The sequence below is a fragment of the Passer domesticus genome, chromosome 1 (genome assembly GCF_036417665.1).
Source record: "Passer domesticus isolate bPasDom1 chromosome 1, bPasDom1.hap1, whole genome shotgun sequence".
NCBI lineage: Eukaryota > Metazoa > Chordata > Aves > Passeriformes > Passeridae > Passer > Passer domesticus.
In genome coordinates this window covers 69,407,953-69,433,565 of record NC_087474.1, presented here as the reverse complement: position 1 = coordinate 69,433,565, position 25,613 = coordinate 69,407,953, and the positions used below count along the sequence as shown (strand labels likewise).

The 25,613-nt window shown below is 38.3% G+C and overlaps 2 long non-coding RNA genes across 2 annotated transcripts in view; one reads left to right on the top strand and one right to left on the bottom strand.

Moving 5' to 3' along the window:
• The window catches only part of LOC135302200 (uncharacterized), a 71,750-nt gene extending 51,068 nt beyond the window's left edge, over nucleotides 1-20,682 (top strand). The window contains exons 3-6 of the long non-coding RNA XR_010363906.1: nucleotides 1,336-1,400; nucleotides 16,309-16,424; nucleotides 18,150-18,295; nucleotides 19,764-20,682. This is a non-coding gene — a long non-coding RNA (uncharacterized LOC135302200). The remainder of the gene's footprint in view (nucleotides 1-1,335; nucleotides 1,401-16,308; nucleotides 16,425-18,149; nucleotides 18,296-19,763) is intronic.
• The window catches only part of LOC135302208 (uncharacterized), a 161,632-nt gene that overhangs the window by 15,641 nt on the left and 120,378 nt on the right, over nucleotides 1-25,613 (bottom strand). The gene's annotated exons all lie outside the window — the stretch shown is intronic.

Sequence of the window (25,613 nt, the reverse complement as noted above, 5' to 3'; positions counted from 1 at the left end):
AAATAACTCCTTGTGTCTTCTTGGGTGTTCTTGACTTCTGGTGTACTTTGGCTTCCTCAGAGGTAGAACAGATCTTCTGCCTTCCTGCCTAAGTTTCTGGTTCTCTCAGAGTCTACATTTCCAGTTGTTTTGTGGGTGCAAAGGTATAGGAACTGAAGTGCAATCATTTGATGTATCCTAACAGACAAAACTCTGTTTACCAGCAGAGGGTTGGGAGTCTGGAGGAGCTGAGAGGACCATTCACTGCATTCTGTCTCCCATCACTATGATTTGCTGCGAATGTAATTGATTTTGGGGTGGGGGCATCAGCAAATGAAAACAATTTGCATGGAAAATATCTGAAATGGGCTAATGTGGAAATTCATCCGCTTGGTGCAGGTTTTCTTCATGCTTTCCATTCACTACCCGATCTCTCAAAAAGCTGGTGTCGGCTGAGCATCTCTCGCATTGGCTTGCAAGCTCCCTCTCCAGTGATTCACTTACCAGAAGGGCAGCTGGATGCTTTGTCATCCCCAAAAGAGTCAGACAGACATGGCTCCAGTTAGGATGCACTATTTTGTAGAGAGCACCAAGCAGAGTCATGTTACCAAGCTTTTGTTTCTGCTCAGTTGTAAAAGATTCTGGACTCTCTTTTGCTCTATTTGGTTCTACTTCAAAAAGCTGAATTGTGTCTGTGTGTGCCCATACAAGCATATAAAACCTATTCTGTAACCACTCTGTGCTGAATACAAACATTTGTCATTCTGTTTTTTGTCTACGTGGGCCAGTTGGCAAGTTTGTCACAGCAATTTAACAATCAAAAGTGGCAATGCCTAAACATTGGTCTGTTTTCAGAAGTATACTTAAAATGAATGTGTCTTCCAGGGCCAGGTGCTGACTTCCCTAAGAAGTACTTAAGCAGTTCTTTACTGCTCTTGAAAGTCTGTTTTAGGCACTAGTAAAGTTGACACATTTTGAGTAAAGACATAATCATCTGGACTCAAGTGAGCATTAAATAGATGTAAAAGATAATGTATCAGCTGCTATGTTCCCTACATGTATGCGCTTGTTTTTTTAAGAAGAAAATGATGAATGTTCTAGTTACAGATGTCATTTTTAATTATCTTTTTTTTTCCCCAATATTAGAAAGACACTTTGTCTATAATGCACAGGAAAAATGCCTAAGATTTGTTAGATTTAAAACTTGAAAGATTGATTTTTCAATCTTGTGATAGAAAACTTTCTGCAACAGAAAATCTGAGGCTTGGGGTATGATTTTCCTTAAATTCTAACCAAAATTTCCCTCTGCAACTTCAGCTTATTAATTCTGCAATTGTATCCCTTCTTCCTCCTCAGCAATTCTTTCCTCTCCATGTGCAAGCCATGAGCTGTTATGGATGATGACAAAGTGGAATATAGAGGTGGGTTTGCCAAATACTAGGTTGAATGTTTCCCTTTAATTCATAGTTTAAACTTTATGGAGAACAGGAGAACTCTGAAGTTTTGCAGACTGTAGTTTTCTGTTGTTAGCAACACTGAGTGAAATTTACTTTCTTATCTGTCTGCAGTCTGAAATGTAATCCTTTAAATGTATGAGGACTTTTTTCTTCTGTCTTGCTTTAGAAGTGTAGCTTTCCTTATAAATCTCATCCACCATACAATTAAGTGCTCTCTGTTTATAGTGTATGTGCAAGGCAAAAGATTAATTTTCTAATGGACCATGGAAAATCTTCACAGAAAGCATCTCCCTTGTTTACAAAAGAATGTAATGTGCAGGACCAAACTTGTCAGCTCTCACTTATTTCAGTTGAGACTTCACTTTCAAACAGCTTTTTGCAGCACACTGCTGCTCTCCAGAAAGGAGAAAATTTCTCAGTGTGATTCAGTGAGACTTCTCACTCATTCAACTGTCAGCACATGAGAATTCCTGTCTCGTGAACAGAGGCAACAGGAAGGTGCTGTTTGTGAGTCCTCTCAGCTTTGTGAGCTTTTCAACATGAGGGACTGTCAGAGAAAATTATTTTCCAAGAGAAAGAGTCTCTACTCTGAGCCAGCAGGACCTTCTCCATTTTCTGCTATGGTGATAAACATTGTGTTCCAGCTGTAAAATAAGTACATTTGCAAGAAAATATCCCCATAGTAGTGAAGGTCTGTAGCAGGCTGAGGTCAGAAAAAAAGATGGGTTATTTTGCCTTTGTTAATCCTGCATATTCTTTGCTGTCAATGAATGATGTCTTTCAAGAGAAAAGTACTCAACTCTTTATGTGTGCACTTAAGTATTTAACAGGAAAGAAAATATTTATCTATATAGTCCCTCTTGTGTCTAGAAGAATTGGGGTTGGGTCCAATTCACCACCCATAGAACCAAGCAATTAAATAAAAATTTGGTCTAGGATAATAATGTACATAACATGATATAAAGTACTACAAAAGTTTGCTCAATAATGATGATAGTAACAGAAAGCATAAAAGAGAAGACAAAGGCAAGCTAGTTTTACAGAACAATTGAACCAGAGGCCAGGAAGCCTTTTATGGCTCCTAGTATGTCAGTCAAATATACTCAACGTTACTGGCAACTCAGAAATGTGGCCTGTGTTACCCAAACATAATGCCCTACAGTGTGTGTGACCTGAGGCAGACAGTTTTACAACAGAGCTCTTACTCAACAAAGTCAGGCTCAGGAGTTTGTGCAGACAGCAGTTTTGTCAATAACCATCTGCACTGATTTTGGCTGGGGTAGAGTTAACTTTCTTCACAGTGGCTGCTATGGTGCTATTTTGGACTTGTGCTGAACAAAGTCTTGATAATATAGAAATGTTTTTGTTATTGCTGAGCAGGGCTTGCACAGAGACAAGGCCTTTTCTGCTTTCCATAAGGCCATAATATTGAGGAAGCTGGAGGTACTTGGGAGGTTGGGAGGAATCATAGCCAGAACACGTGATCCAAACTGACCAAAGGAATATTCCAGACCATGTGGCACCATGCTCAATAGATAAACTGGGAGGGAAAGAAAGAGGAAAGGAAGGATGTTTGATGTCATTTGTCAAATTGACATGTGATGGGGTCCTGCTCTCCTGGAGATGGCTGAACACCTGCCTGCCCATTGGAAGCAGTGAGATAATTCTTAATTTTTGTTTTTCCTCTGTGCATGGCTTTTGTCTTCCCTGTAAACTGCCTGTATCTCAACCCATGGATTTTCCAGCTATTACCCTTTAAATTCTCTCTCTCAGTCCCACTGGTGAGGGAGTGAGTGAGCAGCTGTGTGGGGCTTGGCTGCTGGCTGGGGTGCAATCACAATGCCATCTCAGGACTGCAAGCTGTGGAAGGGTGTACAAAATTCCAAACAGTTTGGGAGTGTCCTCACCTGCCATCCACTGCGTAAATGTTGGACCTCTCTTCCACACAGATGACACTTACAATTTTCAATAGCTCTTGGTTCTACTCTCTTGCCTTTTTTCTTAACCTTCTGTTATCTACAAAGAAATGCACATGTGTTCCTGAACTCTATGTTGATCTGACAGAGAAGTAAGTCTAAGTGCTTTCTTCTCTCATCCTACTGCTTCTATACTGAACTGGACAGAATTTAGTCTGTAGCAAGATCTGTCAAGTAGTGGCTGGCTCCAAGTATTTTTTTTTTCCTTTCACCAGTTAACTGGTTGTCTGTGCTTTCCATTCCAGTGAGAACTGTGATTTTGTTGGTTGTTTTTAACTGATAACCACAAGCTTTACTGAGGAGAATATAGTCTGAAAGCATTTAAAGAACTGTGTGTATGATCATAAATACAACAGACACACACCCATAAGCATGCCTACTTTGGAGAGCATGTGATCATCTTCCCAGTGAGGAGGATCTCATGTCCTGATGTAGAAGCTGAGAATTTGTTCCATCATATTGAGAAATTACTCAAACCAAAACTTCAGCCATCTGTACTACCAGAAACATAATCAATCCTAGCCAGTAAATCATAACACCTCAATGTTTTGAGGAACACAGACTCTTCAGTATGTTAAAACACTATTGAATATTTACAGTGGAACAGGATTGGTAAAGGTTCTCATGATTAACCTCTTTCTATTTAAATAGCTGATACATTGCAGTGTGAGGAGTTATGATGAGAATTAAGAATAGTTATGTTTTAAACAGATTCATACACTTTTTGCAGTTGGAGCTTTTATATCTGAGCTATAGCCCACACAGCAGCAGGACTATAAACGCTTGTTTCATAGTTTAGATATGATGGATACCTGTACTCATACCTGCTTTCTTTTATTTTTGATCATGTTGCAGACCACCTGTTTGGGTGATTTTTCTGAGCTACAGCTAAGTATTTTTCTTCACAGCAGATTTTTCTCACTTTAATCCAATTCTTAGTTTTCCACTTGTCAATTAACTTAGATAAATAAGCATGGCTTTGGGTTTTTTTTCCTAGCTTGCCTGCTAATCTCTATTAGGTAACAATAAAATGCAGCAGTTACAAAAAACAGACATTGATAGGCATGCAGCATCCCAGATCAGAAAGAGTGCATTCTTTTTGCTGGCTGGAAAACCAAGTACAAAGCCCTCCATGTTCTCTCCATTATTTTGATTTCTACATTCCAGATAAAGGTACAGGAATGGCTTGGCCCATCCCAGGATGGGCATCAGCTTTCTGTGATGCTGCAAATGCAGGGCATTCACTGTTCCTCCATACAAGACTGCCAGACATCAAAGAGCATATCCCATGAATTCCTCAGCTGTGTATCCTCACCTGTAGATATGTCATCATGATGATGTTCACTGCCAGGACAAGTTAGAGCAATTTTACCCTTCTTTAGAAGAAAAAAACACCCCTTACCTCTCAAGAAAAACATTTCAGGAAAGGCAGTGTAAAACTTCTATCGGAAGAATCAAACTGTGGTCCTCTGTAGAAGAGTTAGCCTGAACCTAGGCATGGCTTACCAATGATAATTTACTAGTTTGACTTTTGGTGGGCAAAAGGAAATATCATTGCAGGGCCATCTTCTGTTGAAAAATGCTCAGATGGTTTACAGGCCCTGCAATGAGAGCTTTGGGAAGTGCACATGCCAAACAGGAGCACAGCACTCCTGATAAGCTCAGCATCTGGTCAGCAGCAGCTTGCATTGGGTGTATTGGTGAACTTAGTTCAGCCTATTGTGTCAAATGTGCAATGCAGTGCAATAGGCTCTTTCCACAGGTGAAGGACTGAAAACACAGCAGATTTAACTCTCCTTCAGTCATACATATAGGGTTTCCTGCTGTGCAGTCACTGAAGTATGTGCTGACAAACAGATATGAAGACTTGCCTCCAAAGTAGGATTTTAAATTTCTTCTCCAGTACTGTGCATACTGTGCAGAATCAGTCTTACAGAAAGGTTAGAAAGCTTTATGAGACAAATTCCTAAATGAGTGAGAAAAGAAAGAGCAAAACTACACTTTGGGACTGGGGAATTGAGGAAAAACACAATTGTAGAAGGCTGTTTAAGAGGATGGATAAGTTCCAGATAGGAAAGACAAACATAACAATATTTTGGTGTCTTTTGGTATAGTAACTTAAATTTAAACTGCAATAGTACTAGACTGTAAGCCTAGACAACTAGGCTTTGTTGTGCTTCTTGGAAATCTCAAACTGCTAAAAGCAGATTTGAGCACAGAATGAGTGACGTGAGGCTGCTCTGCTCAGTCCTCTGCTCTTGCAGGAAGCCACACTCTGCGGTCCCCTTCAGAAACACATTTGGTTCTGTCTTCAAGATACTGAAAATCTTGCTACTGTTCCATTTACTGGGAGCTGCATCTCTGGACACTGGTGACTAGAAACCTTCTTCTGCTTCCCAGTGTGGTCACATCCCTGGCTCCCTCTGCCTGTTTTTTCTACTGCCAGGATTGTCTAATAACTTCAGTGGTTCTCCCTCAGCTTTGTGCTTTTATCCTCAGAGCATGTATTTCCTTGAAGCTTGTATTAAGGTAGGCTAGCAGGCCGTGGTCTTTTAATCTTTCTTGCATGATAATTCTTATGTTCTCATGGTTGGTTGCATGGGCTTTTGCATTTCCAATTTTATATCTCATAAACATGAACTGTAAGAATACAGTGTACAATGTTCCTGTGAGCAGGCTATCAACACTTTCACATAGGGCATAAATGCTGTCTTTGTTCTGCTGGATTTTAATGCTAGCTCCAACCATACTGTATGTGACTAATCTGGACACAAGTCTACCCCTTCTGATTTTTCAGTTGATTCCATCTTATAACAGATATTAATTAAATATTCATTATTAGTTCATAAAATGTATGATTTTACACTTGTTTTTCTATGTCTTCAATCTGAAAGGATATCAAGGTCTCACTTCCTGCTGTCTTCAATGTCAGCTGTTTTAGGTAATAGATAATTTTCATGCATTGATTCATGGTCCTCCTTAATTTATTGGTAAATAATAAGAGATCAGTCTCTGAGGAATTCCCCTTGACTAACTAGTTCTCCTGAAGGGAAGCTGTATTTTCCACCTGCAACCAATACAACTCAAAGTAGCCAAACTCAGTTTGCAAGGGGACTGGGGAGCTGGGGCCAGAGTAGGAACTAGCCTGATGTGGGTCTGCCCAGGGAGGCTTGTGTGTGATGAACTTTGGGGGAGGCCATCCAGAGCTTCTCTCAGAGCAGCCAGAGATTGCACAGATGCAGAACCAGCGTCTCCATAGCATACTCCTCCTGTCAAATAAAGCTCTTTCAACAGCTCTAAATCCCTTGATCACAGGGGCATTGACCACCTCACAGGAGAGATTGTTCCTTGTGCTGGGGACTGCAGGAACACCAGGAACACTGCTGGAGGACATGCACCTCACACCACAGGAATGTCTGGCATTTTTATAAGTTTCCACAGAGGCAGGTAAACAGAACATATGCTGCTTTCTGCTGTTTGAGACCAAACATTGCTGCACTGTTCTTTCACACAAGAACCAAAACACAACAGGGGGCAAATATGCATGTTTGACCTATTCTCATTTACTGAGAACAGAATAGTGCCAAAATAAACAAATGGCGAGCAGGTAGCAAGATTTAAAAATATTCTTTTTTAATCATCTGTGTGTTTTAAAGTATCAATGATAAAGTTTTCATGTGCATATAGGCTTCCCTTCCTATTTTCTTTTGTTTTTTTGTAACAATTGTCCTTGAAGGAAGCTACTACTGTTATATGTGCATGAATAATTTTTTTACTCTACCTAAAGAATTTTCATCCGTGTTAAAAATGAAAGAAGATGAGCATGTCGTATATCAAAATGAGGTCTCTCTGATTCATATATTATTTAATCCCACATTTAATCCCTCAGACCTGTTAGAGTTTGCTGTTAAACAAAGTTGTCCCATTTACACTCCAGGACAAATTTGTTTAAAATACAATCCTAAACTTCATCCCAGACTGCCGGAAAACATCTATCCACATCTGAAGAGGATTAAATGCAAGCTCTCCAAAGCCCTGTCTATCCATCAGCAACCCTAAAAAGCCTATCACTATAGTGTCTAGACACTGAGATAACCCTCCTGGTAGAAGCAGATGGTAAAGACATCCACATCATGGATTTCCATGAAAGATATAATGACACAAAGTTAAATTAACAGTCTCTTGGCACACATTTTCATAGGAGAAAGACACTACCATATTTAGATACACAGAATAGGAGGAAGTAAATAATGATTTTTTAAATTCACTTCAACTGAAAATTCATGAACCTGAGCCTGGATTTTAGCAATAAATGAAGACCAGAAAAAGGAAAAAAAGAGGAAGGAAAAAGCTTTGGCAGGGATTCCACAGTAAATTTACTTCTCAGGAAATGAAAGCAAGGAATCCAAACAATCAAAAATGGATTAATAATCCTTGAAAGAAACATTATGGAAAAGTTTTTATTCTGGTGAAATAAGTCCTTCTCAACAGTAGATGTAAGAAATTGAAGATGCTCATTTAAGACTTAGTAAGAATAAGCTCTTCACAAGCCAAGATGTGCTCATGGAATGATTAATAGACCTAAATCCTAAATATCCTGAAACTACCTATTCAGTCAAGGTCTTGTTGACTCAAACAGTCTGACAGAGCACAGCTCTTGGGACTTCCATGTCCCCAGGTGAGCACAGTCCTTCAATCAGGATCCTCTCTAAATAAAGATCCATGAAAAAATTATATTTTACTTTTCAATATTTTCAAACCACTTCTTTTTCCACTGATCCTGGGTACCTGGTTGGCTTCATCCTCAGCAATTTGAATGTACCATTTCTCAATGGGATGCCCAATGTACCTTTGAATACAAAAAGTACCTGTGCAGTTGTACTATGAGGGGGTCAGAACCTTCTAGAATAAGAAAAACTGCATCTAATGCCCTTCAGACCCTCTTAACACTTCAGTTTTAAGTAGGAGAGATCCAGGTCAAAATGGAGAAGAGTGGAGAAGAGCTTCTAGAGAATGGGCAGCACTAACAGCGAGAAAACCTGAACCAAAAAATGTGATCTTTTTCTAGCCTTGCAAAATAAAAGTATATAGAGTGATGTGACTGCTTACTTAAATGTCTTAGGAGATGAGACCGCTACTAATTTTAAAATTAGGGATTATATTGACAATGATAACAAGTAGAATGTAATTGTGGATTCATGTAGCCTCAAGAAGGCTACCATATTAAAAAAAAATCCTTGTAGCTATCAGAGAGCATGTGGGTGTTGGAACAGATTTCTACAATGAATAAAATGGCCTGAAAGACCCAGACCAGCTTTATTTATTGATGAGAGACTTGCTAGTATTGTGCCAACATTGTTAACTGACATATCACACTAAAATAATTATTATAATTTATTTTAAATTCATCTAAAAGTCAGTTGTGGAATGTAATATATAAATTAAAGAAAATGAATTTCCCTGAAGATCCACCCTTTGAATGACAGGGTATATAAAAACTGAGTGTTAGGCATTATAATTTGATGTAATATATTTTCAGGATACTTTGTTACATAACAGAAAAAGATGTTTTTGCTGCAGGTGGTACCTCTGAGGTTAAAATATTTAATAGCAGAGCATCAGCCTGTTGGCAGAGTGAATTCAGAGATACAGACCCACAAAACAATTGCTCTCACCCCTTTTTCCTGTCTAGACTGACCTCCCCTACCCCTTCCTCTCAGCCAGCACAATTCAGCTACATTTTGTTTTGTTTCTCACCAATGCAAACACATGCTTGGGTCATCCAAGATTGTAAAAACAGTCTCAAACCTTATACCAGCCAGCCATGAAATCTTTGTGGGACAAAATCTGATGGCTCAAATTCTTCCTTTGAGTGATATTTACATAGAAATTAGTCAGAGGTTTACCTGAACTCAGAGCCATGGTGCATTAAGCATTGTATGAACAACAGACAACCCCACTCCAGTGAGTGAATAAGCTGAAAAAAATCCCACATGGACAAAATGGGTAAAAAAAACAAAATGAAGAAATTATTTACTCAAGCCATGTGCTAGATGAAAAAGTACCTGTGAAAGGAAGCAGGGGAAATAACTCCCATATCTCAGCCTTATGTTTTATGAAATAAATAATACTACTTTGGATGTGCAATGACGTATGGACTGTAATTATACAATATATAGCTACTTGCATAGACTCCTCAACAGCCTATATATGCAGGGACTGAAATAGTTTGTTTCCCTTGCTAGCTGAACCAATACCAATAATTTATTAATTTATTTTAATTTTCACGTTAGATTTTTTAAAAGTTGAAGTTCAAAAAAATTAAGTCCATCAGTGTAAAAGATTAATTTAAAAACCTCTCTAACCTCTCTGAAATTATGCTGTGTCAGCACTCTTTTAGTTTGCAAACAGCATGAACAGCACCATTATCAAAAAAAAGAAAAAAGTAACAAATTACTTATTTTTATTTATTAAATAGACTGTAAAAGGTGAAAAGACAGTCAGTGGTTTTGGAGCTTTAAGATACATTTAGGGAATAAAATGAAGATACCAGAATCTCTGTAAAAGTGAATGCATTGGTACAAGAGTCCCTGTCTCTTAGTTTGTGGAATAATTAAGGTGTCTGTTACTAACATAGAAGTAGTATGGAAATAGAGCTAGCTTAGGCCAAATGAGATTGAGTCCCAATGGAAAAAAACCCCTCCATATTATATCTAGTGTCACATTCAGAAAAGTCCAAATCAAAACAAACCTAAAAAAGACCTCATGGGACACTAGTGGAATGACTGAAAGTGTTTTCTGGATTCCTATGGACCAGTTGTGTCTGTGTAAGACAGGACTTTTTCTGTTTTGAGAGTCTGGGTGGTTACATCTTCTGCATTCTTACTGTCACATAGATTTAGCCCTTTTGGTGCAATAGAAATAGCAAATTTTTGCCTTTCTGTGGTTCTTGAGAAAGATATTTCATGATCTTGAAGAACGAAATAATGTGGGTAGAGAGGAATCCAACAGCACTAATGTGTGACAGTTCTCTGAAAAGGAAGACAACAGCCTGGTACATTTTTTTTCTCTCAGAGGTAAAAAAGACAGTTACAAAGATCTGGGGATATCAGAAGAAAGGGCAAGATAATCAAGGGAACACCCCTTCAAAGCATGCCAAATAGAAATGTGCTATTTCAAAAGAGACATGTGGAAGGGAGGAGAGGAAGCAGCAGCGAGATGGGTCACAAATCAACAAAGGACAGTCTTTTGAAATTTATTGCTTTCCCTAATGGCAGACACTCGCCAGTCATGGATTGGAAATGGCAGTAACTCACATCAGGAAACCATCTCTCCATCTGTGCAGTTAACATGGGTGTGTAAGGATGCAGGTACGTGACAGGAGCTTAATGGGTGGCACCAGCACTAGCTGGAGCTTGGAACAAAGAAAGACATTATCATCTCTGGGGCTACTGAGACCATGCTTCTGTAATTGCTGCAGAAAGAGTCAAGTTCAGCATGTTCCTCACAGATGACTATGACAGACACCCAGGGAGAAAGGATGTGCAAACACATGGTTTTGTGTTAGAGGAGAGCTGAGACACCAAGGGTGAGGAATACCATATGCAAGAGGGCACACTGCAGTGATATTATATATCCTTTCCCTTTTCAAGGGAACTGACGACACTGCGTAAAACGGGCTACAGCTTTTCTTAGTTTGTTCCCCTCTGGTCAACCTCCAACCAAATCATTTTTTCACAATATTGTGGTTACATGATGCTTTCCTTAAGCAAGTTGCCCCTGGTAGATGCAGAAAAGCTTGCTTGCTCACACTTTCCTTCAGAGGTTGTGGCCTTGTAATGTTTGATAGCAACAACTGGCTCTGTTGGAAGCTGAACATTAGGGAGAATATTGGGTGAAAGTGGTGGGAAGAAAAGTGACCATGTCACCATTGACTTGATAAGAGGACAAAACAAACCCTGCCTATATCCACAGCAAAACAAATTTTACTTTAAGTGGGGAGGAGGAGGGGAGATGGTGGGACCTTGAGCAAGCTGTGCTGACTGCCTTAGCACATGGTGTTAGCTCTGCTATCATCTTTAGAAACATTTTTCATGGAAGATATAATGAGATTCGCATCTCTACTTCTCTGCTTATGGTGTACCAAGAAGATGGCAATATCAGAGAGGGCTGAAACGGAAATGTGCTTTCCTAGCATATTGTTGGAAATGAAGGTGAGTAAGAAGGGGGGTGAGTGGTGGTGGAGAAGTGGAAGAGAAATCTTGTAAATGCTCTCTCAAAACTGTAAAATTTGTATGTAATTTGATCCTTTCTGAAGATTTTTCTAATATCTAAAGAGAGGGATAATCTTCAGCTCAGCATAAAATGTTTGAGGGGATTAGCTATCCTTCGCAGTCAGACAGATAGCGATAATTCACACTTCACAAGTCTCCCAGTAGCTAGTCTTTAATAACTTCAGTAAGGTTAATAATTATCCTATAAAATTACCTGGCACTTGAACTGGCAACCAGTTTTACTGCCTGGAGGTGACTGTTAAACAATCTGTGTCTATTGGCAAGCAGCACTGCACGTACACCCTTGCAAACCCCTTCCCCCATGATGGGTCTGTGAAATTGCAAGGCACATTCGACATGCTGATTAGTTACTTTTTGTACCCTGCCTCTGTTCATCACCTCAGATACCAGAAGATATATGAAGTGTGTCCTTGCAGGCAACATCCACTCCAGCCTGGCACCATAAGCAGAAATAGGTTATTGGTACCTGTGATTTTGCCAAAGGCAGATGAGGTCAAATGCCATAAACCTGGGCTTTAAACCACAGCCATAAGGAAGATATCTATCACTGCTGCTTTAGGTATCTCTGTGCTATGCCCTGGTTCAAAATTTGCTTTTGACATGTTGCAGCTGTGAACATATGGTGTGTGTTGTTCAATCTTCATCACGTTGCCTCAGAAGACAATGGCAGGAGCATGGGATGTGCAAGAGGCAGATAAGGTATTAACTAGACAATTGTTTTATTTGAAAGGTTTAGATGTATTCTAAAAGAAGCAATAATTATTTGTGGTGGTGTGACTGACACTGGTTTGCTTTATTACCTGGGAAGACCATGATTTGATTTTAAATAAATTAGCCAATAACTGTTGCTCAAGCAGCTGTGAAATTCCCCACCCCTCCAGTGGCAAAACTATGAATGCTGATAGCTCACACATTCCATAGGCTGAAATCTGAGCATGGTGATTTCCGATCTTCACTCTGGGATGGTTATTTCAATTCACCACAGGCTCTTTCCACATTTGGCTTAACTCTGCAACATGAGATCTCTCAGCATCAGGGAATGCTTGGGACTGACCTTGCAAAAGAGGAATCAAGTTGATAAGCCATCTCAGTTTTGGTGTTTGTGGCTTCCTTGCCAAATTCAAGATTAAGGGTCATCATTTCAATGAATTCAAAAGACCAGAAAAGAAGAGAGAATAGTTCAAGTGAACCTCATAATTTCTGAGCACCCAGTGGGAAAAATATGCCTGCAGGGACTATTATCTAATAGCAGCACAGATCCTTGTAAATTGTGACAAGAGGAAAGAATGAACTAGTTCAGAATATTTATTGTATTTTATTGTTTTTCCTGTAGATTTACGAAGGGCCTATTTTATAACTTTGTTTTCAAACCTGCAGGCAAGTATATGTTGACATATGGCAAAAACGTGTGGCCCCATCCCTGTGCTCATGTAAACACAGGTCCAGAATTATAGACAAGGGATGAGCTATACCCTTAAGGTCTTGGCTGACTGGTGTTAGGATATTCCTCTGAGAAGACTGAAATATGAACAAGGCTCAAAACACATTTTAATCTGGAGCTGCATATCAAAAGGGACTTTGAATTCAAACTTTTTCTTTTGATTTAGTCTTAATTTTTAATATCAGATCATAAAAAGGACCCTGTCTACAAATTTGGCTAGCCAACAAACCCTCTACAGGATTTCAATGCTCAAGGATCCTAAAATTCAACTGATACAACTAAACATTTAAGTATTTCCACTGTAATTCTTTACATATGTGAAGACAAGCTCCTAATTCAAGATTGGCCAAACCTGAGTCAGAAAAATAGAATATACTTGCTATATACTTGTGTAGAGACATTTCTTGTTGAGAAAATTTGCATCCGAAATTATTTTCCATTCTTTTATTCATTTAAATTGGAGACTTTTTGTGTCAGCTAAAGACGCTTTTTAATGCTTCTCCTGACTACTACATTCTTGGTAGGAACATCTTTAACTAGCAAAAAAAGGGTTCTTCTTTTTGTGCAGAAGTGCTTGAGGGAGAGTTTCAATGGTAAATTTGTAGTATAAATGTATATGGACATCAGCAGCCTGCAAGGGATCTACTTCAGTAGTCTGCAGGATTATGGGAACATGCAGGTCGCCTACTCTTTGTAGCTTTCTAGGTAATTGTGTGACCAAAGGAAAGCCCAAACTCTGTTCCTCCATTGAATTTAACAAATGAAGAAGGATGTGCAAGCAAGCAACCAGGAAATTAATTATGAAACCGTCAGTTTGAAAAGACTCTTGCTTGAGTTTCTTCTGGGTCTTCATCAGAAACCTCAGAATTCACCAGTTTTGAGCCCTCCAAGACCCAAATATTATTCTGGCCTTATAGAAGAAAAGATAGTGTAAACCAAGACTAAATGAAGTTTTACAATTTGGCTTTGTACTATCATAAAATAGGTCAAGGCAGAAGTTGTAACCATGGTTATTTCTTTCCAAGGGAGCAAACCAGCAGGGAGTTTGGCCCCTAAGCTGAAAGCACACCCAATGCATTCAGCAATCTTTAAAAAATGTATTGCTTGTTGCCCCTCACTACTTAATTAAAAGGAATGTCAGGCATTTCTGAAAAGACAGTGGGTGAGTTGTCAAATGTAACAAAGAGAGAAAATTATTTCCAAAAGAAAGGAAGTCTATGTAAATTTTATTACCCATCCTCTTCTATACTAAACCACAGCTATGATAATTTTAAATGATTTTTCTATGGCATTTTAAAATGAAATGTGATTCTCTTGTTCATTCTCTGGCAATATGCCCTGAAATATTCCATTAAGTGTTTTCAATTACATGCCAGTCCCAATAGGATCTCAGTAAGAGGTTTTAAAATGATATCTTATCTAGTACATTATCTAATGTAGTTTGAATTCTATCAAGTTGCAATAAATAAAAATAAATTAAGTAATACAAAAAGAGTCTTGTAGCTTTGAATCAATAGACTGGGTAGAAGCTGAGGAGATACACATATGTTCTCTTCTCCTTAAATAAAGGTTTCAGAACTTGGCACCAGAGCAAGTTTTTTTATCTCATTTTATCTCATTTCTACCACCTTGTATCAAAGTCTATTTCAGGAATAAAAACAAAATGAAACCTAAACTACATTATTATTATTTCTGAAAGCATAGATGAGTGTATTTTTGAAACATATGGAGCTGTATTATCTTCATTATGACACAAATTACTGCTCAGAGGCTGAGCTGGAAGCGGCTGCTGAAGCATGCAACTAGGAGCATGCTTGAGCAATTGGCCTTTCCTTGCAGCACCAGAGTAGAAGGGCATGCACACACGTGTGTGCCTGTGTGTGCACATGCCATTGTGCTCTCCCCTGGTGTGCCATCGAGGCAAGCTGGTCATGTTGCTTGCTCCAGATAACTCATTGAACAAGTTTATTCTTGTAAACACTCAAGCAGGTACATCATCTTACTGACATGAAGTCTCATATTTCAGCAAAGGAAACCTCTGTATTGATGTAAACTGCTTTTTCTTCTTGTTCCAAACTTCTCATGATAACCACAGTGTTTAGCTTGACGAGGTGTTTGATTCCACTGATGTCTGAAATGGAGATGTGGGAGGGCTCTTACAATATCACATGGCATTACTTCTGTTCTCTCACTTGATGGCTTGAACATTAAGCATCAGTAGGTCTTCCCCTTAGGATTCTTAGTTTTAAAATCCTGTTGTACTCTTGGATAGGAATAGTGGGAGCAAACAAGCTTATTCATTTTGAAATGGGACTTAACTGCTTGTAAATATAATTGTGTGATGGGGTGATGTTAGGTATGTTGACTATACAGTCATTTCCCGGACCCATGACTTATGTCTGTATCAGAATCTTAGGATCAATTTTCTCTTCTCTGTCTTTCTCATGGACTGACTGTGATCCTTCAAAGCCCATCTCCATAACCCCCTGTCCTGGAAGGCCCCTAGCCTTCACACTGAGAAGCTGTGAAAAATCATCATTGTTTTCATATTTGATGACAGGCTGGCTGTTGGGAAATGAAGGTAAAGAAAGGAGAGCTCCATCACTGTCCAATTTGCTTTGTTGCAAGCTTCTTAGCTTTGCGTTGTATTTTAAGAAAGATTTATAACATGCTAACTGGCTAAGGCCCCAGGGTTGCTGGAAGGGTGGGAGGAGGGAACAAAAGCTGCTAATAAAAATGTAACATTACATTATGGTAATTAGCATGAAATGTGAAGATTTTTATAAATTGCTTATCTGTTTTAATTATTCTTCAGACATCTGTAATATTAATGCACAGATAAAGAAGAGTTAATTGGAAAATAAATGAGAGATCTAAATGTATTTTTCCACTCTGTGTATATAAAGGAGAGCCTGGATATTAAATCTTGAATTTTCAGATTCTTTTTGCTATATTGCAGAAATGTACAAATTAATCAAACATTTAGTGTGTAAAACAAGCCCTGACAAAACCCAATTCTGATGGATTAACCAGTGAAGGAGTCCTAATACTGAGGAATCAGGACAGTTTGTTTCAATTTTTTTAAACAATTCCTTTGTCACCACCATCACCACTCACAGTTTTCCCTACGTGACATTTCCTTTATTTTTTATACCTTCCAGAGACATGATTCTGCCATTCAGACAACAGCACGCGTCAAGCATGAACAAAATGACTATATGATGACAGTGATTTCCTATTAAGTTTTCCTGGGAGCTACTACAAAGCCAAACTATAGGTGCGTCCCTACTGTTTGCATATATTAATGTTATACACATACACACATACCTCATCTTTGAGGAATAAATGCAAAAACAATTAACCTTGTGGGCAACCAAAGAGATAAAATTGAAAAGATATGAGGAGAATAAAACCCGAGAAATGTAGAAGATAGAGAGACAAACATCTTTAAATCAAAAGTAGGACTTAGAGTTTCTGCTCTGCTGCAGTTTCATGTTTATTAAAAGGATTTATCCTGGAATCATCAAGACTGAGGCCACTAGCTGTTCATTTCTCCATCATTTATCTTTTTGATTTCCAAGTTATGGGGATTACAAAATCCAGTCATGCAAACCCCCCTCCAAAGTGTTTTGCAGACTGCATGAAAAATACATTCAGCAAACAACACAGAGTTCACTCTTCCTTCTTTCCTATTTCCAGCCCTCCCTCTCTCTAATTTTTTTTGCACTATAATGTGCCTACAGCTAATGTTAATCAGGAAATACTCCTCTCACATAAATGTGATTTGTGATTATTTATTTTTTTCTTTTTTTCTTTTTTTTTCTTTTTTTCTTTTTTCTTTTTTCTTTTTTTTCCTTTTTTTTCTTTTTTCTTTTTTTTCCTTTTTTTTCTTTTTTTTTTTTTTTTTTTTTTTTTGTAATTTATGTCATTTGGTTTGGTTTTGTTTTTGGGGGCGGGGGTTTGTTTTCTTTATCATGGTCAGGATTGGGAGGGTAATGTAGAGAAAATCCTCATAATAGCAGAGGGATTAATACCTAGATTAATGTATATACTGGCATATGTGGAGCACACTAACTGCAGGACAAATAATTGCTAATCACTCAACTGTAACTTCTGCTTCTGAACTGACATATTCCTAAATTTCATTTGAGAAAATCGTTATCTTTCATGGGTCATTTTCAAGAAGCAGTGCAGTCACTGGTCTTAAACAACCAGTTATACATACCTGTATATCTGTATAGATACTGTATTTTGAACCAGTAATTTGGCACTGCTTAATGTTAAAATGTATTTTTCTTGTGTTTCCCTACTTATGTGCCAGCTGTAACATGAACAGTTGCCTTCAGTGAGACTGAGGTAGACTGCCTTCAACATGCCTTGCATATATGAGGCCCAATACACCAATACAGATGTTTCCCTCTTGTCACCCTCAGCGTGAGGTTACAATGGTGTCACCCCATTTCACAGCTTGTTGGGTAGAGACACATGAGACTACCAGCCAGGGCAGAGTGAGCTGGATGAGTTCACAGCGGGATCATGCCTGGCTTTGGTAGAGATGGAGTACCTTGCTTGGCCTTGGAGGTGGAACAGGAGCACATGAAGGAGAATGAGTTTGGGAAAGACTCACTCCTTTACTGCAAAATCAGGGGCTGCCAAATGGCAAACATGATTTCAGGTGCTTGAGCTTAGAATTTATGGCATTGTGCCAATTTTATGTAGCAGATATTTTGGATTTTATTTGTCAAGCACCAAGTTCTGGTTATTTTTATTATAATTTTCTTTTTTTGCTTGATACAGTCACTTATATTGTAAATTAATCTGAGAGATGAGTTGAATGAGAGGTGCTGACCATGCCTTTAATTTCAAAATAATGAAAGATTTATGATGGATACTAATGTAGAATAATAAAACCAAATTTACAGGTTTTAAGTAGAGGGCTTTCTTATTTCTATTAGACCTATTAAATCCTAATGGATGTGTTTTATATATGTTATTTGTGCAGCAACTTTTTTCCTGTAACAAATGGCAAACTCCTTAGAGGGATGATTCCCCCAAAATGAAATCTGGTAAAAAGAGTTACTTACTAAAAGGATCTTCATTTACCTTCATTTTCCAGTGTTGTATGAAACAGGCCACTTTACATTCCAGGTAAGTATAATAAATCTCCACATCTTATAGGGGACTTGGAAATTTTATGAAGGAGTGAACATACCTCATTCCAGTTTTCTGCTGCCTGTCTGCTTGGATACTTCCTGAGGGTGAGATGCAAGTGTGACTGGAGCCCCATGACAGAAATGTAGTTTGATTCATGGCAAGGGGCTGCTTCAGACACTTGGGGACCTATTTGGTAAGGTCCCTGTCTGTAGATGAAAACACATGATATGAGACCTTCTGTTTGAACTTCTCCCCTGCGCTGAGTTTTGCATAGGAAGAAACCAGACCAATAATAGATGCCCACAAAAATCCCATGTGCATCTTGTTTCAGCCTGTGGATGGAGGCAACACATGGAGGCAATCTGGCTTCTCCCAGTCCACTTGACACTAGACTTGGAAAGTGGTCAGTGATGAAGGCAGCAGAGTACAAGGGGAATCCCTCATCCATGGTAGATTTGTATGCTGAACACATCCACAGGCACCATTTTTCTGACACATGAATGTGGTTTAATAGACAGTGCAAAATGGAAGATGCTGTATGTGCAGACCTATGCAGCAGGGGAGACACATTTTAAATATTGCTAATAATTTATATCCAAAGCATCTCAGCAAGAAAACAAAATTAAGATTGCAATTTAATTAAATAATATTACCTAGATAGATATTTGAATAAAAAATGAAAATAAGTGGGAGATTTGAGCAGTGGTTTATGAAAGTCTATTCTTCCTTTTTCCATATGGCTACTTTTGGTTTGCCTGTCTGCTTTTAGCAGGGTTAGCCTAATTATTTTTATCCCCTAGTACAAAATATTTTAAATGCACACAGAGGATGTAGCATAAGCCATGTGTGTATGTTTGCTTATGCATAGAAACGTACATGAATCCACTCATGTATACATATGTATGAACTCTTTATTTTTGTGTTTATGTGGATACATATACACATGCGCTAAGTATATCCAATATCTTAAGCCACTCAAGATTTAATTTAAGCACACATATTTTCCAAAATGATTCCTTCAGCTATCAGCCGCAGCAGTAAGCCTTCTTCTCCCTGCACTGTTCTGATAAAGCTGCCCTGCCATCACTGACATGAAATCTCAGCAAGCTGATGGGTAGATCTTGTTTCAGATATGCATTTTGATGAGCCTTCAGTACAAATCCAATCTGGGTTGCAAGCTAGCTGATGCATGGCTGGCCTTCTGTTCCTTATTTAACTGAACCATATTTTCCTCATTCCATATACTGAAGTCCGTTTAAGGATCTCTGTTCAGACTAAATTTGAAAACAAAATATACTTCAGCTGATATGAGGAATCTGTACACAAGAGCAAGTGAAAAGAGAGAGCAGCACACGTTTTCGGCCATAATTTAGTACACAGATGGCAATGATAGGAGGTGTTGGTTGCAAGAAATGAGTTGTTCAGGAAGATTCGCTCAGCTGAATTTTGATTTTCTTTCCAGCAGATCTCCTCACTTGGTATTGTTTATGCAAATATACCCTCTTTTCAAAAAGCGTCTGGCTTCAGAAAAGGCCTGGCAGTGGAGCACAAAAGCGAAGTTGTACAGCAGCTACCAGACCTGAAAAGACAGGCTGAATGGAGGAATGGATGCAATATGCAGTCGGCCAGACAAACAGAAGAACCATTCTTTTCTGGGTACCAGTGGTGTGTGGAGAAGGCAGCCTATCCCAGAGAGAGGAAGAAAAGGCCTTGAGATGGGGGTAACTGCCCTGATCCTATAGAAAAAAATAAAAGGCTAAAGGGACCGGAGCCAAGGATTATAGATGCAACTACAGTTAAGACATAAAACTGCTTTAACCCACTTTTAGGACTTCTTGCGGCATGGTGAACTTTGCCAAGACAAATTAATTGGAAATTTATGTTCCTTGTAGGTAGGAAACATGACAATGAAAAAGGTAGAACAAATTTTTTCAATACAGTAACTTTCCAACCCCTAGGAAAGAATGAAGACATTTTCTTTTTGCTGTTAGCTTTAGCAGATAAGTGCACTGGAAATTATTTTTCTAGTAGCAAAAATTTAGCTGAGATGAATTCTCTGTACAGCACTGCAAATACATGCTGTCACATATGGGCAGAGAGAGCAAGGGAGCACTAGTACAAGGATGTTGCATTGCACAATATGCACATAATAGGAAATACTGATTTCTTAATGCAATATAAACATATATATGCACTTCTCATCCATGTTTTATTTCTTCTTATAATGTAAAAGCTTGCTGTAACCCAACCATTATACAGTGAAAAACCATTTAGTTATGGATGACACTATACTGTAACTTCAGCATTAACTGCTTATTTAATAAAAACACTATTGTCATTTCCACTGTCTTTATAAATCTCCTTAAATACTTGAGATAATGTTTTAGAAGACATACCTTCCACCAAGATTTTAAGCAAAAAGATGTTAGTTTTCTAATAGATTCGCATTTTGTATATATTAAGTGCTGCACATAAGTCCAGCAGGTATGTTTAGCACACGAAACACATACGACCTCAGAAACTTCCAGTGTCATGTTGTATGCCAACTGCAAATTCATCTGCAGATGCACTTACCTATTTTGTTTGGTGTTTTCAAAGGGTTTAATATGTAATGAAGGAACCATCAGCTCTGTTAAGTGAAATTTTTTGTGTCAGGTCATTTCTATATCTAATATATGAATAATGTATTTTTAATTTCAGTATTTTTGGGTGCTTGGCTTTTAAATGAAAGAGCAAGTCAAGAACAGTTGTTTTAAAGGCCAGCAATAGAATGAACAGCACATAGAAAGCATCTTGAATTGCAGTTTTGCAAAATCTGGTCATTAATTCAACCTTATATCTTATTCTTTTCATGCCAGCAAATCCGAAAACAGAGTACGAGAGAGAATGGCATCATCTGCATTTCAGTGGCCTGCCTCCCATATAAAAGCTATCTTCTTATCTCTCCTTTTTGTCCCCCTACAAGAAGTACAGCAGAGACAAGGGTTTTTTTGGAGGGTTTTGGTGTTTGAGTGAGGGGTAGATGGCATATATGCCATCTGCCATCACCTTGTAGTTTGCATATCAATAAAAAAATTAATAAACTAATTTCAGGCATATATGATACAGTTAATGTGGTAGGTCCATTGTTAGAAGAGAAATAGCATATTCTTATCAGTGGCTTTAAACAGCTATTCATCATTTCTAAAGGGCAATTATTTGGAATCTATTAAGCTAGAATTCATAATACCCTGCATACTGAATTTTAAATAGAAATCTGTATTTAGATGAAGGAATACATTAGTATAAGTCATTAGAACACTGAAAATCCATGACTTGTTCATTTTTCACTTCTTTTTTTTCTTTTCTTTTTCAGAGAATATGAAGTATCAATGATCTGAACATTTAAAGAAAACTCCCCAGTGTGTCCTTTTATGGGAAAGTTTGGATAACAGCATGTTTAACCCTATATTAATTTTATCTCAGAGGTTGCAAATTACTGCCGAGAAAATGAACAATCCAAGGAAAAATATTTCAGTGAGAATACAGTAGATAAAAAGCTAGCTAGCTAGCCAGACAGAGAGATAGATGGGTGCATCTGGATCTAGCTGATGGGCAGCTAGGATAAAGGACTTGCTTTCGAAATGTTTCCTTGAGATAGGAAGAAAACCCATCAAAGGGCAGGGGAAGGGAACAGATATTTCTTGTTAATTTTTTTCTAATGGGTATCTCATTTTATCATATTGGTTATGCAAAACTGTTTTTACAAAGCTGATTATCAATGCATTTAAAAAATTGACTAAAAATAGAACAGAAATTGATAACAGGATTGGAGAATAGAAACTGTTTATCATCTCAGCAGATGGTAATGAATCTTCTACCAGAAGGCCCACAAACAAGTACAGGAAGGCAAAAATCCATGTCCCAGTAGAGATAAATAGATAAACTAAAAATTGCCATGTCATACTGCACATATTTTTACAGTACATCTGGTTTAAAGATAAGAAAACATAGCATATGGGTAACTTACATCTGCTTTGTAACTGTGTGAGAACCATTTACTCCAGCAAATACACTGTTAAACATCACAGGGAGATGTGCAACACACACGTGCACACCTTATGTTGGTGCACTAGCACATGTGAGTGTGCACATGCACATTTTTACACCAGGAAATCCCCTGTCAAGAGGCTCAGTCTACTGGATTGGATATATAGTAAACAACTAACCAATAGCATGAGAATAGGAACCTCATATGTGCTGCTTTTTAGTATCCTGAGACTGGTTAATGTGGAGCCTCAATAAAATGGAAGGGAATGTCATGCTTCATCCTGATGTTTTATTATATTTGCAAGGATGATGTTAATATTCTGTTTATGTAGAAAGAGAAAGAAATTACACACAAACAGGGAGATATTACATAGGATTTCTGGGTGCCTTGTTGCAACACTGTGGATGGGTGTAGAGGACAGAAGATGCATATTTCATGCCATGGGTGGGCACCATACTCTGCAGACCTCCCACAAGGAGAGCTCAGCTTCCCCACAGGTCCAAGCAACTGCGAGCCCTTGGGACCATTTTAGTGCAGAGGGTGGAATGGGCTGAAACCTAGGAGAACATTTTATTTTCCCTGAGAAAACCAAGCAGTTAATTTATTACAAACTTGCTTTTTTATTGCCTTGTTAATATAACTCTTCATTATGGCTTTAGAGAGGGAGACTTACTTGTCACTTGGCCTCTGTGGTTTTGGGTTGGGCAGAGGATGCTAGACACTCTTATGCAAGAATGCATTTTTGTTGCAAAGAACTTTACTAAACTGATTTTCTGTGCTGTGGTCTATGTTCCTTTTCACTGTAGGAGGCAGAAGGCCACAGTTGTATGACTTGTATGTGCAGAACTCTGTTAGCAGCCTTGCCAGAGCATTCATAAACTGGACTTCAGATAAACCAGATCTCATAGGTCAAGCTCCCACAGCTGAGTTTGAGCTAAGTTTTGCCACCTGGTCCCCTGTTAGTGATGTCATTACTGATGCTTACACTATCACATGATTAAATACACGACTTGTATACATGAGAAACTGGCATGAATGTGGCAGAAATGGGTCGTAGAAGTGAACTATGAGATGCGAACTAGCTGCCACAGTGTGGCAACATTGGAACTTTTTCAGTTTGATCGCTGTAATGGGCAGATGTTGATTAATAATCATGACAAACTCAAAATAAACTGACTACATCTAAATTACAACAAAGTAAATTTAGGTTTAAATTAATTATGTAATGTATGTCCCATATATAGAGAAAACACACAGAAACATTAGGCCTGTGATTCCTTTCTCCTTGTGAAATCCCATTTCAGGACAGACATGGTTGAGATGATGTGTGATAACAGAGAAACTCAAGAAGCTTGTTTGGATATACGTGTATAATTTAAACCTGATGCAAAATCCCTTCTTAGTTTTCAGCATGACTTCTTTGGGCGTCTCCTAACTTGCTGAAAGGAAGTCGATTTTAAATAATGTCAAGTTAATCCAAAACACATTTTTTGGCACAGCAGCAGTTGCAGCAGTTCAAAAAAATGGAGCTTTAGTTAAAAGACAGAAAGAGAAAGAAGCTTTAGAGGGGTCTTTGGTCTAACAGATTTCTCTAGGAGTCAAGTAACAAGATATTGAATAAGATTATTAAATTGTTGTGGGTGAAAAACTGAAAAACTTTTCACTCACTGAAAGAGCTGCATGCTCCTGAAAAAGCAGCAAAGTACATGTTCAAACTGAGAGCACAAGAAGGAGCTTTGTCTAAATGGAATTATTCACACGGCTTACAAGTTAGGTCTGTGCACAAGAAGCACTTGCAGAATGTGGTGCAGAGTGCTCATCCCTTTACAAAATCAAACCTGGCATGAGTGACTTGATATCAGGTCATTATCATTAGTAGCTCTCAGTCCCAATTAGGAAATTTATACAAAGAACAGATTGGATTGCAAAAGGATTTACGCTCATATTTTAAATATAAGCTTGAAACACATCCAAAAAGCCATTAATGTTCTCCATTAATTGTCATCTTGTTAAGTTTAATGCATTAATGACTTCTCTGTCTTGTGCAGTTTTCCACATAACAGAGAGAATATTACCACAGAACCATCTTACCCTGTCAGTGATAGAAGTTGAGTAATGAATTGTTACTGACTCTAAATTTAGGTATCAGGAGAAGATATGCTGAGCAAGTGAAAACACAGAAGTAAAATGACATGCCATGGCTTTTGTGGATATGCAGCAACAAGCAATCACAACTTAAAGGACACAAGTTAGCTATTGAATAGACAGAGGTCTTGCACTCGCTCATGATTTGCCTGAAGATCAAGGATCTAAATACATCTGATCTAACACAACAAATGATCAAATAGTCAACAGAATTTGACCACCAGAAAAAATTCAAGAAATCTCTCTGTAGCAAAAACATGATTCAGAGGGTAAAAGGCACATCCACTTGTACATAAGTGCTAAACAGTCAAAGGAATGGCTTCCCAGTAGCAGAAGATAATAAAATAGGAGTATATTTTCTCCCTTCCCATGCATTTTTATTTCAGTTCCAGCTAAATTTATGTATGCATATATGCCTTTTTTAACTCCAGAGAAATAAGTCATCTTAGTTATGACACACTTGAGAGGTATTGGTTTTCTCTGCACTTTACCTGATTTCATACAAAGGTCCCTGCTCATACAAGATCACACAATGCAGGGGGCTGGTGTGTGACAGATGCTGTTCCCTACCAACAGCCGAATCTGTAGCAGCTGTACCGTGCAGAAAAGGAACTCGCTTCCTCCCCTTCCTGGTCTTGGGACTGTATCTCTAGAGACTTCCTCAAAAGGACTATATGTGTGGCAGAGATGTGTAACTCCAGTTAAATTCAGGGAGATGCCAAGTTTTACTAAGCAATCCCCTGCTTCCCTCTTCCTCTGAAGCTGAGAAGCCTGACCAGCTGCATTCTTAACTGTGCTACCTCTCAAACCCTTGTAAAGAGAAGAAGCCATGCCGTAACTAATACATGAGCTACTTGAAAATATTATTGATTTTTTTAAATTAGAGTATAAACTAAACTGCTGTTAAAATATTTTTAGTTCCTGGGTCTTTATTGTTGTATAGTCATAATCAGCTGTTTTTCACTGAGTGTAGGAAAAACATTATAAATCTTCCTGAAATTTACAGTGAAGAGTATAATTCAGCATAGAGTTTTCCTCTGCTCATGGAATTTTACTGATCAATACCATATTATATTATTGCTAGAGTGCATACTGGCATTTACTGTTTGTCACAGGAAAGGTATTTGGCAGAATGGT